The sequence below is a fragment of the Wyeomyia smithii genome, chromosome 3 (genome assembly GCF_029784165.1).
Source record: "Wyeomyia smithii strain HCP4-BCI-WySm-NY-G18 chromosome 3, ASM2978416v1, whole genome shotgun sequence".
NCBI classification, from domain to species: Eukaryota; Metazoa; Arthropoda; class Insecta; order Diptera; family Culicidae; genus Wyeomyia; species Wyeomyia smithii.
Genome location: NC_073696.1, coordinates 33,377,077 through 33,394,440, shown reverse-complemented (window position 1 = coordinate 33,394,440; position 17,364 = coordinate 33,377,077). Strand labels below are relative to the sequence as shown.

The 17,364-nt window shown below is 39.7% G+C and overlaps 1 protein-coding gene across 2 annotated transcripts in view; it reads right to left on the bottom strand.

Annotated features, from left to right (window-relative positions):
* The window catches only part of LOC129733257 (LIM domain transcription factor LMO4.1), a 677,190-nt gene that overhangs the window by 537,934 nt on the left and 121,892 nt on the right, over positions 1-17,364 (bottom strand). The window lies entirely within an intron of this gene.

The window sequence follows — 17,364 nt, the reverse complement described above, 5'->3', positions numbered from 1 at the left end:
GGACCTGGCTGTGGACTGGAAGCGACATAACAAGTACGTACACTACGGAAAGGCTATTTGCGTAATTAATGGACGTTAATGTTATGGCAGAAGTCAGAACCGATTTAGTGGCGCTTTCGCTCCGTGTACGCCACGGGCTCCTTGAAGCCAACCATACAAGTCAGCCTTCTTTTTGAAGGGTTTCCCTGCACAGAGGGTCTTGTTTAGAATGTTTGGGGGTCAAGAAGTATACTTGATAAATGTAAGAAAATACTTAATTAATAAGCAGATTTTGGAATTGGAATTGACAATTTCACAAAAATATAACCTTAGTTTACTTTGCGTTGCCAACTTTGACCACTATTCCAAAGTATAACAACTGAGAGATTCCACACAAATTCATCAATGGAGTAAGCAACACTCTTCAAACTTTTTACTCCAAAACTAAATAATTTCAAATATTTTTTTAACATGCTTCTTTAGATTTTAGATTTTTAAGAGTCAACCAGAAACTTCAATAAAAGCACTTTTGTAAGGAAAAAGTTTGCGAACTGCTAATTAATTTTTTTCCAAAGTACCTATGTTGCTTGGATGTTACGAGATCTACAAAAACTTAAAAGATCGCAGAGTAATTTTTCGTCAGGTTCGTAGCTTCCACGTTTGCTTCTTTAAAGTCTCTAAAGACCTGACGTCCTTTCGAGGCGGCTGGGGCACCAAAATTCACAGACACGGTTAAAAAGCAAGCTATTTTTGGCCCTAGAACTCAAACTGGAAAAATGAATGAGACAGATGATGGCTCGCAGAGTAATTGTTCACCGAGTTCGTCGTTTTCCCGTTTACTTATAGAAAAACTTTTCTAGAGTCGCTAAGGACTTGACGCAATTACAAGGCATCTATAGGCACCAAAATTCACAGGAACTGTTAAAAAGCTATGAACTTTCTCTTTTGTTTCCCTAGTTTGAGCTTTTTTTCCTTTCGTCGACCATTGAAATAGAAGAACATATTTTTAGTGAGATTAACGCTCAAACGATTCCGCAGTGCCTTTGAGATTCACAGTTGGTAATTAGTTAACTCCTTTATGCAGCAACAAATATTGAATATTCAATTCAAATATACAACTGAAGATCAAACACTCCTTGAAGGAGCTAATCTTAATTCGTAGCAGATGAAAAGAGCGGGGGAAAGACTATGAGACGTAGAGTGACTAAACGGAAAGCTTGGGGCAAAATAAAGAACTCTTTGCCCCCTACAAAGCGAACATTGACCCAAATGCGGAATAAAAATACGAATTTAATTTTTTTTTTCTGCAAACTGAATATCATGTACTAAAAACAAATTCGATAAATTTTCATAAAAACTTAGTAAACAAGCGACATATTTCAAAAACGAAATTTTTATTTTTTTTTGACGTAGAATTACGCCTTGCGGCAACATTCTGGGATAGGGTACAAAATGAAATACCGAAAACATCGAGAGAAAATTGTCCAACTTCAAACGTTTAAAACTCAGTCAGTGTCCAACCGATTTGTTTCATTCCTATTGAGCAATTCCACAAAAAAACGGGAAACCAATTTCATCACCCATTTTTGATTTGGCTTAAACTTTGCACAGACGTTATTTTTTTGGAACACGACTCATTTTTGAGAAGGTATTAAAAATTGCTATTTTGGGAAGGTATTGATGATTACCTACAAATATTTTTAGAGCCGAAACGGCTCAAACAAACCTCCGGCAAAGTTGTAAATAATAATTTTGTCTTTCTGAAAAATATGCACTCTAAAAAAGATTGTTTATTTTATGAAAAATGAGTTGAAAGAAAAATTAAAAATCAATTATCTAGAAGAGCTCATTTTTGAAATTACGGTTTTTTTTATAAAAACTACAAAAGATTACAATTATACCGGTCTGGTTATTATGAAATCAAGGAAAAATATTATGATTTTTGGAACCGTTTTGGATGTAGAAATATTTTTAATTTCCTACAGAGCACTCTATGAGGAATAAGAAATATTTTTATATCGATCGGTGCAACTTTATTTTGGCACCAGTTTTTTGAGTTTCAATACTATTTTATACGATAATAAAAAAATCCACTTTTTCAAAGTTTGTTCTCCAGAGATGCAACCGGGCCGGCTTCTTAAAACGGCATGATATTTGTAGGAAATTTTGCAGAAGTATTTCTCAGGAAAATTTCCTACAAATATCATGCATCGATATATTTTTAGAAGCCAGCTGGATATTTTAGGAGAATAAGTTTTGAAAAAGCGGCTTTTCCCATATAGAATCGTACGAAAACTTACAAAATCGGCCGCAAAACTATAGTTCCACCGATCGATCTAAAAAGCTACACAGTTGCTATAAGATCCATAAGGAACACAAAAAACGCATGAGAGCTAAAATTCATTTTTTGTTCCACCCTAATGTATACCTACAAACAGTGTGCAATGCATTCCGTCCCCTTTTTTAAAAGTTCTCATTCTACCACCTACGTCGCCTTGGAATTTACGTCTGTGGGTTTTTAAAATAATCATACGTGTTATTTCATTATCACACCGCTATTCTGTTTGTCCATAGTAAGTAGTCCAAACAAATTCGCAAGTTATAATGTCTGATCGTGACAAAGGAAGCAAAGTCATTAAAAAAAAATATCCCGTTCATCTCGTGCAGGGCTTCAATTTCTGGTTTTAACCTCTAAATAAAATTTAAAGTTTTTGAATAAAAAATCAAACAATTTATTTTTATCGACCATCATTCAGTTCCACCTACAACTGACATTCAGCAACCTTCAATATTATTTTATAAATGACTTAAAGTCAATCAAACAACGCTTGTCTGAAAGGTTACCAACCATTTATCAAAAAAGAGAGAGTTGAAAAAGAATTAATATTAAAATTTACCATAACATCATCAAATTGATTGACCCTAATCGACGGTATTCTAAAACATATTGTCCATGTCTGCCACCCGCTAACGTCAGCACGAACAGAATTTTCCTCCAGTCGCACATCGGCAATATGCAACACGCAACAGTTGCACTCTTGGTATCTGCTTCCACCTGACACGAGAACAATTTGATCTGTCTTCCTTTCAAGCCGCTAAACGACACGATACGTTTGTTGCATTTGTGAAAACTCCATCGGCCCGGTTTCACTGGCAGCCATCATAAATGAGATTATTTGCGAAACTAGTTCAAACTGTGAGAACTTGATGATGATGATTATAACAATGGTCCCACCTCAAACCCCTACAATTAATACTTGAAATAAAGGCGAAACAGATAGAAGATAGCTCGAAAATAAATATCAAGAACAGAACGGAATAAGATTTATTTTTGTGCATTAGTACATTTAAGTCGCTTTTTACGCGGGGGATACGTGCCACGTAAAAAAAACGCGTAAATTCCGGAATCCGCGTGAAAAAAAAACCCGCGTCAATTCTGCAATCCGATTGAAGAGAAACCGAAATCCGCGCAAAAAAACGCGTAAAAAGTAACCTTAGTGTTTTTCTAAACACGATATAAAATGTTCACGCAGGTAAGGGAATGATAGAACATGAAACAAAGGCGAAACCAGTTTTATAAAGTCAGTGCGGCTATCTTTCGCGACCTGCCATGACACATTTATGCAATAACTGAATGATTTTGCTATTGCATTAATCGGCCTTTTTCAAGGATATTACATGTATTTAAAAGAGCATAATGAATGATTTTTATTGAACTGCAACTGTGATTTGAATTGCAATTGCGCATGGTGTGATGTTCACCACAATTCGATGACACTATGCATAACCAGCGAAGTATAAGAACTTTATCGGATTTTAAACAGAATAATTTGGCACGTTCTGCTAACAATGTTTTATCCGTTTAAGAAAATTCACAACACCTTATTAAAAAGGATGTAATGTCCTAAAAAAGACGGTTATAGTTTAACGTCACAGCAGAATTTCGAACTGCATACTCATATCTGCCACCAGTTAACGTTAGCACGAACAGAATTTTTCTCCAGGCGCACATCGGCAATATGCAATACGCAACAGTTGCATTACATGATAACAATTTGATTGTCCTCTTTCCGAGCACACTCGGTAATTTTGTTTCATTTCTCGTCATTACAGATTGCCATTGGCATAACGTGCAGGATAATTTGCGTTCTGTTGTTACTTTGGTGGCATTTCCTATCGTTTGTAAAACTTCATCAGTTAATAAACTTTTTATATCATCAGCTGACGAGCGTTCCAGCATCTGAGCGAATATCTGATCCGTAATGGCGCGGGCACCCATAAATCCCGCCTGGTAGTGCCCCACGAACTGCTTCGCAAATGGTGATAGTCGACGGCAAAGTATTTGGGAGAGTACCTTGTAGGCGGCGTTCAACAGAGTGATTGCCCGGTAATTGCAGCACTCCAGTTTGTCGCCCTTTTTGTAGTGTGTCCCACCTACAAAAAGGGCGACAAACTGGAGTGCTGCAATTCCCTCCATCCACTCCTCCAGTACTTGTTCTTCCTCCCAAACCTTGACGATGACGCAGTGCACGGCCCTAGCCAGTGTTTTTCCACCGTATTTCAATGGCTCGCTGGGAAGTTGGTCCACTCCAGCAGCTTTTTTGTTTTTCAGCCGACCAATCTCTTCCTCCACCTCCAGAAGATCGGGAGCTGGAATTTTGATGTCTTCTGCTCGTGCACCATGATCAGTTGCCATACCGTCCTCGCGCTCTACTGCATCGCCGTTTAGATGCTCGTCGAAGTGCTGCCTCCACCTTTCGATCAACTCACACTCGTCTGTAAGAAGGTTGCCGTCCAAGCTCCTGCACATATCGGCATGCGGCACAAAGCCTTTACGGGAGCTGTTCAGCTTCTCGTAGAACTTCCGTGTTTCGTTAGCATGGTACAGCTCTTCCATCGCTACGCGATCTCGGTCCTCTTGCTGGCGGTTTTTTTTTTCGGAGGACTGAGTTTTGACTGTTCCGTGCCCGTCGGTTATCGTTCCACGTTCGCTCTCGTACGGTGTTGCAGCATTCTCGCCCGTGCTGCATTCTTCTCCTCGACTAACCGTTTGCATTCGCCGTCAAACCAGTCATTTCTATGATTCGGGGCCCTTGTACCTAGTAGCGCTACAGCAGTGCTACCTATGACGGATCGGATGCTCCTCCAGCCATCTTCAAGGGTAGCTGCGCCAAGCTGCTCTTCCGTGGGTAGCATTGCCTCCAGCTGCTGCGCGTATTCCTGTGCAGCCTCGGCGTCCCGCAGTTGCTCAATATTTGGTCGCGGCGTTCGACTTCGGCGGGTGTTATACACCGTCGATAGTTTTATGCGAATGCACACAGCTACTAGGTAGTGGACCGAATCTATATTCGCACTGCGGTAGGTGCGAACGTAGATGATGTCGGAGAAAAACCTGCCGTCGATTAAAACGTGGTCGATTTGGTTCTCTGTCTGTTGGTCGGGTGATCTCCAGGTGGATTTGTGGATGCGGGGGAAGAAGGTACTTCGGACTACCATACCACGGGAGGCCGCAAAGTTTACGCACCGATGGCCGTTATCATTAGACACGGCATGCAGGCTATCTGGTCCGATTACCGGTCTGTACATTGCCTCCCGGCCTACCTTAGCATTCATGTCCCCAATAACGATTTTCACGTCCCGTCGCGGGCAGCTATCGTAGACCTGCTCCAGCTGCGCGTAGAACGCTTCCTTCTCGTCGTCGGGTCTTCCTACATGTGGGCAGTGCACGTTGATGATGCTGTAGTTGAAGAACCGGCCCTTTATCCTCAACTTGCACATCGTTGCCTTGATCGGCTGCCACCCTATCACGCGTTGGCGCATCTTACCCAGTACTATAAAGCCGGTTCCCAGCTCGCTGGTGGTAACACAACTCTGGTAGAAAGTAGCCGCCCAATGCCCGCTTTTCCATACCTTCTGTCCTGTCCAACAAAGTTCCTGCAGCGCTACGACTTCGAAGTTGCGTGTATGTAGCTCGTCATATATTTCCTGTCGCATCCTGGAAAGCAGAGCGATTCGCAGTTCCATGTCCCAAGTTTCCAATCGTAGTCCTTATTTCGTTGCCTAAATCCATGCCGATTGTTCCGATTAGTGCTGGGACTTTTAACCGGATATATTCGTGATCCGGTTACCCCTAGCTCGGATCATGGATAGGTAAACGAATACTATCCGGATATTTGGATACGGTTAATTGAATAGTCGGATACCCGGATATCCGCATATTTACTATCCGGATATCCGAATTTTTTTTCTGTCTTTTAAAGGCCATTTAAATAAAATGTAACGCGAAAAACGGCTTTTTCCACAACCCCCCACCTCCCCGTAACTATTTATGTAAATAAGTTTCATTAAACTATGTTCGGATATAGAATCCGGATATCCGACTATCCGAAAATCCGGATATCCTGTCGGATAATATCCGGATATCCGATCCGTATTATCTCTTACGTTGTTTGTAACATGTTGTTTTCCGGGGCGGCTTGTTGGACCTTCCTCAACCCCCTGTCTCGCCGGGGGACCATCGTGTCAGCTCTGTTTAGAGTCCCACGCTGCCACCAGGACGTTGATCAGCCGCCCCTAACATGGAGTTCAGACGCTGTTTTGAGCCGCACCATCTTGGTGAACAGACGCTCGGGTTGGCGAAGCATTTCCTCTGCCGCCGGAATATGGTTTACGCGCCAATGATCGCGTCGCACCTACTCACTCAGCTATTGTCGGATGACAACATTGCCCAGGCAACACCAACCAGTTGTATCCATGTTTCAAACGGCAGTCTAGTGTAATCATATGACTCGTGGAGGTGTGAGATAGGAACTTGTGAGGGCCGAAGCTATGTTTGACGCTCCTTCCAGGTTGTCAACTCACCCCAACATGGTGCTCCCACAGACCGTTATTAGAAAAAAAACATCAAAACGGTGATCACCAGTTTGTTCGTTATGATGTTTTTAATCTCTGGGTAAATTTTCAAAAAAAATCTTTGGTAGCATTTTTGAGTAATATCAATTTTATGTTAAAATCACCGATATCCTTAGTAAATTCAAACAAAATCAACCAGTAATTGGGTTAAGTCTCTCAGATTTCAATGAGACTTTCAAAGTATAGACATTTTGTCTACCTATAGAGCAGTATCACAAAAAATGCCCTAGTTGCAATATTTTTTTTTAAATTGCCGAAAAAAATATACACTCAAAAAAATTTTTTTTAAACTATACACAAAAATTTAAAATAAAATCTGATAATTTTCGGTTTCAAGAAAATCTGTCATATATCGCTCAATATGAGTATTTTCGGGATCAGAATGACGCTCAGAGACCCAATACCCTTGTACTTTATGCCATTTTTGAGTCCAAGTTGGCGACTTTCTTTTTCTGGATGGCTGGTAACAATGAAGGAAAAAAAGGTTTAAACAGTCACTAATATCAGTATTGCTGAAATCCAAATGATGCCAAGAAACTGAAAATCATTATCTGACATCATTTTGAAAATAATTGGTCATCGACATTTCGAAAACAATTCTGGGTTCTGCAATGCTGAATTAAGCTAAGAAAAATAGTAAAATACTCGAGAATATTAACCTATTTTTTCCCTAAATTTCTCATCATCAAATGATTAGTTTTTCCAGACCATTCACCCAAATCCAAGCTCCTTGAAAATTATGTAGAAAATTCTTCTCAGATGATATTTTGTCCAAATCGCTGAGAACATTTTAGATCACTTTTGTTTCTTAGCTTTGATTCTACGATGTCTATGAGCTATGAATGTTTGAAGCAGATGATGCCAGAAATATTCAATTAAATTTTTCAGGAAAATTTGCAACCCTTTTACTTGTATTATGGTTCTCCTTTGATTACTGATAAGCCCCAACAGCAATAAAATATTAATATAGCCTCGAATGTCTTTTTTTTTTTCATTGAGATTCCTCAATTAAATAAATCATGTGAAATAATAACATATGATTTTTAAGAAATATTTTTCTCAAATCCCTCATCAAATTTTTGTAGATCCCATAGTTGACAAAAAAATGAGAATTGACCTGAATAACCGATATCATAAAGTGCCACTAATATCTAACAGGATGCTACCAACGGCTTCGTGAATTGGCGTAAAATCTCTCCGCCGCAAAACAATTTGTACTATCGGTCTCACAGCAAATAGCAGACCACCTTCAGCGTCAACACGTCGCCTCGCTGTCTGTCAAAACCGCACACCGCAATGCACGCAGCTTTCGAACCTTGGAAGTTACAAACAATAATTTGCGTTGACATTGATAGTGTCGGTCATTAGTATTGTAAGGTGTTGAACTATTTCCCAGACCCCGGCACTCTACCAGGCGTTCCTTGCTTTCATTCGGTGTTCTTTTTTTTCTTTGTATTTAGCACTCCGTGCGGTCCAGTCCATCCCGGCATTATGTCGAAAGCCTTGCTATTGCAACATGCAAATTTAAACCATACCTTCAAAGACGACAACCTGACTTTATTTTATTCGTTTTCAAAGCAACCGCCGACGCTCTCTCTCTCCTATTCGCCTTCCCCTTTCCAATCGACAAACCCACAACAATGCTGCCTCGAAAAAGAATTCGAAAGTGCAACCGTATGGTCGGCTTCAGTCCTGCAAATTTACATTCATTTTACCGCACCGGTATCTTTATCAAATATGCAGCCGAGGAAGCACAATTCCTCGCAAGAACGTGGCTCATTGCAAATTTATTCAAATTTTTATTTCAGGTAAAAATTTATTGCTTGCAGGAACATCGTGTGAAGGTGTGAGGATAAACCAGCCTTTACAAGTTTGTCTACGTGCAGGTTTTCACAGCTGCTGAATGTGTCTTGAAGGCAAGGTCAAAAATCATGTTTTACTGATGACATTTATCTCTCAGATCGATCATCCTCGCCGATACTGACGAATTATTTGCATCAACAAAATGCATTCCACCGCGAAATAAAATCACCCCAACGACCCTCTCGAGTTGCAACAAAGGCACTTGTTCGTCCCATCCAACCGAGAAGAGTTCATGAAATTCCCACCGGACCCATCCAAACTTATGCACAATCGTGACGGTTCGGCGGTTAATGACTCCCTTCAAGGCCTCACCACAGGCCTATGCGCTACAATAAGGAAATCAACGAAATTCCGCGCCAATGGCAATGAGTGTACAAAATTTCGCAGCTAAGCCAATCAAGGAATGCACTTAAGCGCGATAATTGCAACCGGGATGACTTCATACAAACGATTACCGTGAGAGACCTTCCGCACTCGCGTCCGCGGCAATGAATCGGCAAATATTGACCACCGCCGAAAAATATTAATAATTCAAGAGCTCGCAGACGAGAGCGCAGCGGCAATTTGTAAAATGACCCGTAATAAAATTTGCAATCATAATAATGCACCTCTCCTTATTCGGCTGCACTATTCGCTGGGCTCGATTAGGTGCAAGCGGGCGAACGTGGACACGAACCTTCGATAAGCTGACCGAAGAAGGACCAAACCAGCGCAGACCAAAGACATGATGCAGCTTTCCCGCCACCACTTCAGCTGAGCATGATCATCATGATTGTCACCGGCCGTTTTCCGTGCCTGTTTGCGCCGTGACCATGAATATTGAAAATCATCGATAACTGGACACCCCCGCGTGCCATTTTGTTTTCTGTTACTGAAGTCACCAATAGTCTCCAGTGTGTTTATGGTCGTGAGATCGAATCAACTTGAAATATGTCATTGATGATGTAATTCACTCGATACTAACACTGACATTTCTTAGATGTACTTCAACTTTCGCCATTTTTGTATTATTTTCAAAATTTTCTATTTCAAACCTGATTATAATTTTCACGAATCTTAATGAAGTTTGAAGTTTATTGGCTTTCGACCTTTCAGAAGCGCGTTTTGGGGTTCTATGTTCTGGCCTTACAAGTTACAAACTAAAAACATTTCGTCGATTCGATTTCTAAATAAGGAAGAATAATTAGGTATGATTGAGTGGCATTGAAATTTCGCAATTTACTTTCCCATATTTCACTTGTTCTTTTTTCAATCACTTGACTTCATTCTACTAAAACGCAGTGAAATACTTTGTTAACATACGGGTAATTATGATATGTCTGAAATTCTTCACTCAAAAAGAAAAAGTTTCATTTGCAAGCTTTTTACCTCTCACCCAGCTCCTCCCACAACATTTCAACCTTCCCGCCGTCATCGAAGAACTGACGCAACTCTCTAAAATTAATTAATTTATTATTAATTAAGGCAGTATACCTAATTAAAAATAAATTACAGTTTCCACATTCTCCGCCGATGAACATAAAAGTGCCGCGAAAGGGTGCGCTGCAAACAGAGGTGAGAAGGGGGAGAGAGGGTTGCAATTCGCAACCAGACTCCGAAAGTCTCGAGTTTTGCAGCTCACTTGCATGGTAAAAGTTCGGGCTATTTTGAAGCGAAAGGTTTTTCATTCATCATATTTTTACCACGAGTAAGGTGAACCTTCTGCTGCTGCGTGTCTCGTCGACTTTGGCCCCGCGCATCCCCTAGCAGTGAATTACCTGCCTACGCTATCGCACCTATCGAAAGAAAATCACCCTTCTCTGGCACCGGAAAAGGATGTGGTTCAATTTGGTCTGTATGGAATTTGCTGCGCTATAAAGTTCATTAAACATCATCGGTATGGGAGGTTTATTTTTGGTCTTATTTCAATACTTTACGTTGGAATAACATGAAAAAAGTGAACACAAGGTACGTGAACAAACCTTTACTGCGAAAGATTTTTCGAGGGTAATGCTGCAGATGTCTTCATCATTATTTTTGTACAATTGGCGAGCAGTAAATGGTACCAAATTTACATCCTGCTCACATATTACCAACATTGTCTTAACAGTTGATAATCAGTTTTTCAGTAAGAATAAGTTGCTTTTGTTATGGATACAGCAGAAATAACTGAGCTTCTGCTACTATTATTGGAGCTTTCTAAAAATCTCCTACTGTTTGCTGTGTTCAACAACTTCATGTATATCTCATTCGATGTATATCAATGTTGTAAGTCTTTTGATTTGTTGTGAGCACAGTAAAATGTTATTTATACAGAATTGGAAATATGGTCAATTCTAACTAAACCATTTGTAAACTCTGGTTGCACTTTTCTTTCTGATAGTTAGTGAATACTGACGGAAGCCGTATTCACAAGCAATTGCAGCTTTCACTGAGCTTTGAAAGCTGCAATCGGTTCGGGAAAGCTTGATTTTTCGTGGAAATACTGTTCTTAGGTAAATTTGAAACTTCTTCCACGCTAAGCAAAACTGATGTCCTGAGAGTAAAGCGTGTTTGAAAAGTGGTTATGTTTCTTTGCTACCATCATGAGGATCGTTGATCAAATGTCAAAGTATAGGCTGTCCTATTGAGACAGAAATCAGAAATTTTTCTTCATGAAAAATGGGAAGGAAAACCGGAAGTATTTTCAATCAAATCTTGTAGGATTGAGACAAACATGCATTTTTTGCACTAGTTTTGCTATATATGAACTAGTAGATTATGCTTGGCGAGAAGTATAAGGAAAAGAGGCAAATAATAATTACTTTCACCAGTGAAAACATCCACTAATTGCAGGAAAAAATCTATTTTCATAAGACAACCCATTTAACAGTATGAAATTATTGTTCACCTCATTAGTCGAAGTTCCCTTCCGACCACATCTGGATATAATAGCAGACCACCAGGTTGACGTATACTCCAGTAATTGTAATTACCCACCGAAAAAATGCATCCATCGTCAGGCAGGGCTTACATACACACCTTTGCCGGAGATGCAACAACCGGGTTCAATTATTATTTGATCAGTCAGCTTTTCACGTCCATTTCCTCATATCCCGTTCCATTTATTGAACCAAAACGGTGTCTCATTAATTTATTTTTTCGTATTCACCGCAACTGGTCGGCTCGGCTGACGATCCACCATGAACCCGCAAAACCGAGAGCAGGCGATACCACATGCCAGCTCGATCGGAGTTTCGCAGAGACACGAGACCGACTGCTCGTTTAAGGGGGTTCTCACTTCTGTTTTATTCCGTTCACGTTCAAATAGAACATATTATTTTTCAGCTTCACCCATTTTTCTTGAAACTCACCCGAAATTTTTCAACCTATGGTACATACATTTTTTTACTTTCTTAAAAACCCATCCCTCGTTCCGATATAAAGGACATTACTATCAATGTAATTGCATCGCTTTCGTCAACAATTTGACCGTTCACCGCTACCGGTAGACCCCGAACCATGCAACCGAAAATACCGCCACCGGTGCAATTCGCGGCGCACGGCTTTGCACGTAAAAATATGGCAGCAACATCGTACGTACCTACAACACACCGTAACTACGATACGCTGCTATGTGGTGTCAACAATTGCGTTCTTGATTGCGAATTAAAAACCAGTTAAACCTATCAACGGAGCACACCGCGCACACCGCACCGCACAACAACAGCCAGCCAAAACACGCTACCAGGAGGACAGAGCCGAGCCAAGCCTAGCCGGATCTGCTCCAGCGGGCCGTGACGGAAGTAGTCGAAAATTGGTCCCGGCGGGGATGGCTTTCGTGGTAATCGGTGCCTTCTGCAGCTGCGACGGGAAGAGTTGCAGTGTGACATCTCTGATGTTTTGACCAGTCGCGGTCTTACTTTTGCCACTGCAATTTTTGTTCCTCGAGTGTACGAGGAACGAGCGCAATCGAGGTTGATTATTGTTTGTAAAGGTGCATGCAAAATTGCCTACATGCAATTCACCGGAATATTCGTTGCACATATTTGTGTGTACAATGTAGGTGCACAGTAATTGCTCCGAGCGAATATTCATCCGAAGAAAGCTTTTGGATTTGTATTTTTCAATCTAAACATTTTCTTATAAATTTTATTTTCTAAAATTTATTTTTAATCTCTTCTCTATTTTTTGGTCCTACAAATAAGATAAAACGGAAAACGACCTAACAAGTCAATTGAAGTGAAACACCAAACCGAAACAAAAAAATAAAGTTCTAAGGGAACTGTTCCATTATTCATCTCAGCCCATATATTCATCTTATACTAGGGTTTGCAATATTCCCGGGAATTAAAAAAAAATCTTAGCAAAAATGAGATTTCAAATAAAGTTTATTAATAAATGGTATCAAACAATCGTTTGCAACTTCATTATCAATTCGCATGAAAAACGGATTGAAAAACAAAACTTATTCAAGTTCACTCCAGAAATTCATGATCGATTTTTGTAGCAAATGTTAGCAGAAGAGTAGGTGAAAAACCCTGATATGCCGTCGAATCGCCTCAGATCCGCTGACAATTTTTCGTTAAGCCCAAATAATGTAATTCCCTTCTGTAAAGCTTTATTTAAGATCGCTGAATCACCGCTGGTGTCTGATTTCTAGAATACTTCTTAATCATCGATTACAGCTCTTGCTATATTTCATTAGAAACTGAAGGGTCCAATACTTTTAGTTTGTTGAAGATAAAGCTGAGTATTTGGCAGGCAGGATTTAGAGCATTTGAACGCCTACCTAATTCATGTGAAATCGCGGCTACGACCCAAGTTATACTGACTGAGTTTCATAAATTTACTTATTTCTGGTCGCATTGATTTACAGATTTCAATTTTGTTTCATCAATTCACAGGTTTCAAATTTTTTGACATTAGACAAAGAAAAATTTCTTAATTTTTCGTTTACTAAATGAGACAGTGGTCCCCGTGGTTCTGTGGTTAGCGATGTCGGTCGGCTAGTTCTCCCACACGGTTGTGATATCGGGTTCGATTCCCGATCAGGTCGAGGAACTTTTCGAGCTGGAAATTTTCTCGACTCAGCACTGGGGCACGGTGTATCGTTGTACTTATCCTACAACATGCAAAATGTGCCGAAAACAATATCGATAACGAATCCTCTCAACTAATCTAGTTGATCGAGACCGCATTAGCCCCCAGGCTAGCGTGCGATATTGTTTTTTAAATGAGACAGCATATATTTTTGACAAATAATTTGATATTACACGGCAAGCAAATATTAACTACCATTTCAAGCAAATATTTTCCTCGTATAATCCACACTTTGAAGCTGCTTTACACTTCTACGACGTAAGTTTCGTGTTTTGATATAATATTTAGTTTTATTGCAATATTGTATGGAAAAGTTTTCGAGGGGCTTTTCCCGGGAATCCCGGGAAAAGGTAATTCCCGGGAAATCGTTACCGGGATTGCTAACCCTATCTCATACAACATAAAGACAGGAAAAAACACATGTTCCCAACTATACCCATCTACTAACCCATGGAATGGATTCTTCTTGTTTCACTTCAGATTCCTCATAGAGTAGAATTCTCAAAAACTCACTTAAAAACTCTAAATTTGAAATTATAGTCGGGCATCTGCACTCGAAAACTCATTGATTTCAGTCACCTACCCCAGTCAACAAAATCCGCGCACTGCTCTAAACGACTACAACGGGGTTCGTTCAGCAGCCAACCAAAACTTTTTTAATTATTTGCGAACCACTTTTTATTTTTATCACTAAACAAAATCACTCACTATACTAAAGTACCTTCATCTTTAAAATGTACGCCTCAAGTTTCTAAAAACAAGTTTTAACTAGCAGAAATATATGAGATGAATTTTTACGAATCCTAAATTTCAACTGTATGTATTTTCATCTGTTTTCACTGCGTTGAAAATAATCAAATGTTGCCAAGTTAATTTCTGTTAATACGAAAAAACCATACTGAAATGTTGAATTATTCCGACATAATTGGCATCCATCGACAGCACTGCAGTAGTTACCTAGATTACCAATTTTGCACGTAAACAACTACTGCGGATACCTAGGTAACCTACTACAACGGTTTGCGGCTACATTCATTCATGAAAGTGTGATTCATTCATGATTAACAATGTGATGAATATGGGGGCGTCGTGAGATGAATAATTTAGCAGTGGTTTAAATTTTCCGATGAATATTGGAGCCTTGTGAAAAAAAGTTCGTTCTACAAAGTTCAGGATAAATCAAACTAAGTTTACTTAATTTCCAATGCTGGGCGATTCCATAAGAGCATATATGCGTATTTTGTTTATTTGTTCAATGATTTCGTGAAAATCGGCTTCATGAAATGAATAATGGAACAAATACCCTATAACAATTCACTCGGATTATAAAAATTATCTTTTAAATTCTTGTTAATTTTCAGGCACCTATTGAGATATTCAGAAACGGAAACTTTGCAGCTTCGAACCAAATTCTAATTACAAAGCACAAATATAGAATTTTGTGATATTCGAATACAGAGTATAATATGGTATCCCTGTTTGTCGTGCTATAAATTTAAGTTATAATCTGCTTTTTTATATTTAACTATTCGAACGCTCTTAGCGTTGCTTGAAATCAAAGGTTTCAAAATTGAGAATCATTTCTTACATTTCACTGCTTCTTTAGCACAGCCCATTTCAAAATCATTACGTCACATTTCACATCTTAAACTTCCACCATTACTTCAAATACAACATCAATAGTTTTAGCAATTTTGGGTTGTTTCACAAAAACCGGATGTCGCCATTTCGGGTTTCAATCAACACCCATATTGACTGATATTTGGCCATCTTAGGCAAAAACAAGAGTTAGTTAGAGGTGAACAAAGCATAAGTAGTCACATTTTTATATTGAACGTTGTTTTGTGAATTACTTCTCAGTTTTTGGAATTCAGAAAACCTCAACATTTTCACAAATATATTCTTTCGAAACTTTCGAATATTTTTATGTAAACAAATCTACATGTCACTGCTCAACTTCCTTGGTTTAGAACAATTTTAAATGGCGATGATTACTGTAAGATCGACTGTGTTACGGAATTTCATTTTTATATTTTAAATCAGACACCTCTTGCGGCTACGAGAAACCAATAACAGCACAGTGATGAGAAAGGTTTATTTACATAGTGGTGAAAGTTTCATCAAATTCGAGTCAGTGGATCAAAAGTTTTCGATAGTGGAACGTGAAGGACGTGAGAAAATTTTGCACAATCACGTTGAAAACTCAGCGTGGTCAGGTGCAAAAATTGTGAAGTGCCTCCAATTCCCCAAATCAATCGTAAACAGCGTGCCGAAACGATTCAATGAAACTGTAACGCTGGATCGCACTGATCACAGCAACTGCAGAAGTGGAACGATTGACAAGAATTACCATTAAAAGTCTACAGTTCTGCAGTTTGGACGAACCCTGGGAGCACCCTGCGAGAATTGACTAAGAAGTTGTCGGTACCTGTTCGACGAATCTGAATCTGTGTGTCTTAAGCAGAATTCCATTGCAAAACGCCGCGCTAGGATGCTGTATGTGAATGTTTCGACCAAATTCGACGGCTGCATTTTAATGGACGATGAGACATATGTAAAAACGGAATTCGCGCAGCTCCCAGAACAAAAAATCTATATGTCCGCAAGGGTGATTTCACCAAGCGGTCCGAATTCGTGTTTGCTGACAAGTTCGCTCTGGAGCTTATGGTGTTGCAGGGGATCTGCAGCTGTGGCAACAAAATATCAAAGTTTTCATCACCGGATCGACCATGAATGGCCAGGTGTGGCAGATTTCGCCGTTCATCCAATCACATGATGGTCCGTTGAAATTCTGGCCTGACTTGGACAGCTGCCACTACAGCCGGGAAGTCATAGGTTTCCCAAATTTTCGTCAAATTTAAAAATATCGGGCGATAATCGAGAGCAAGTTGAAGAAAAGTGGCAGAAAGATAAATAAAAACCAGCTGATTGATATAAATGGTGGAAGCAAATGGCGGATCGAGTTGGCAGTTCCACTGTGCAGAAGATGATGGACGGTTTAAAACGAAAAGGGCGTCAATTCATCCGTAACTCAGACGAATATTTTTTTCTGTATTTTTCCTTTAAAGGTCAATAAATTTGCTGCAAAATGATATCTCAAGTTCTACGTGTTTTTTTTTTTTTTGACGAAGATAGGTCCCATTTTGTACGATCAATCTTTAGTTATAGATGAATTAAACAAAATAATTCACGATTTAATTATGTTTCCCATTGTTTTGTGAATATCACAGTTTTTAATAATAAAAAAAATAATAATTCCGGACAAACTGACGCGGTTGGTCAAAGCGACGATGGATCGAGAGATGTGTGTAGTTCGAGTTTCGGGGGCACCCTCGATCCCCTTCGAAATCCGAAGAGGTCTAAGGCAAGGCGATGGTCTCTCGTGCCTACTGTTTAACATTGCCCTGGAAGGTGTCATTAGAAGAGCGGGGATTAATACGAGTGGCACGATATTCCAAAAGTCGGTTCAACTGTTTGGTTTCGCCGACGATATTGACATTGTGGCTCGGAGCTTTGTGAAGATGGCGGATACGTACATCGGACTAAAGG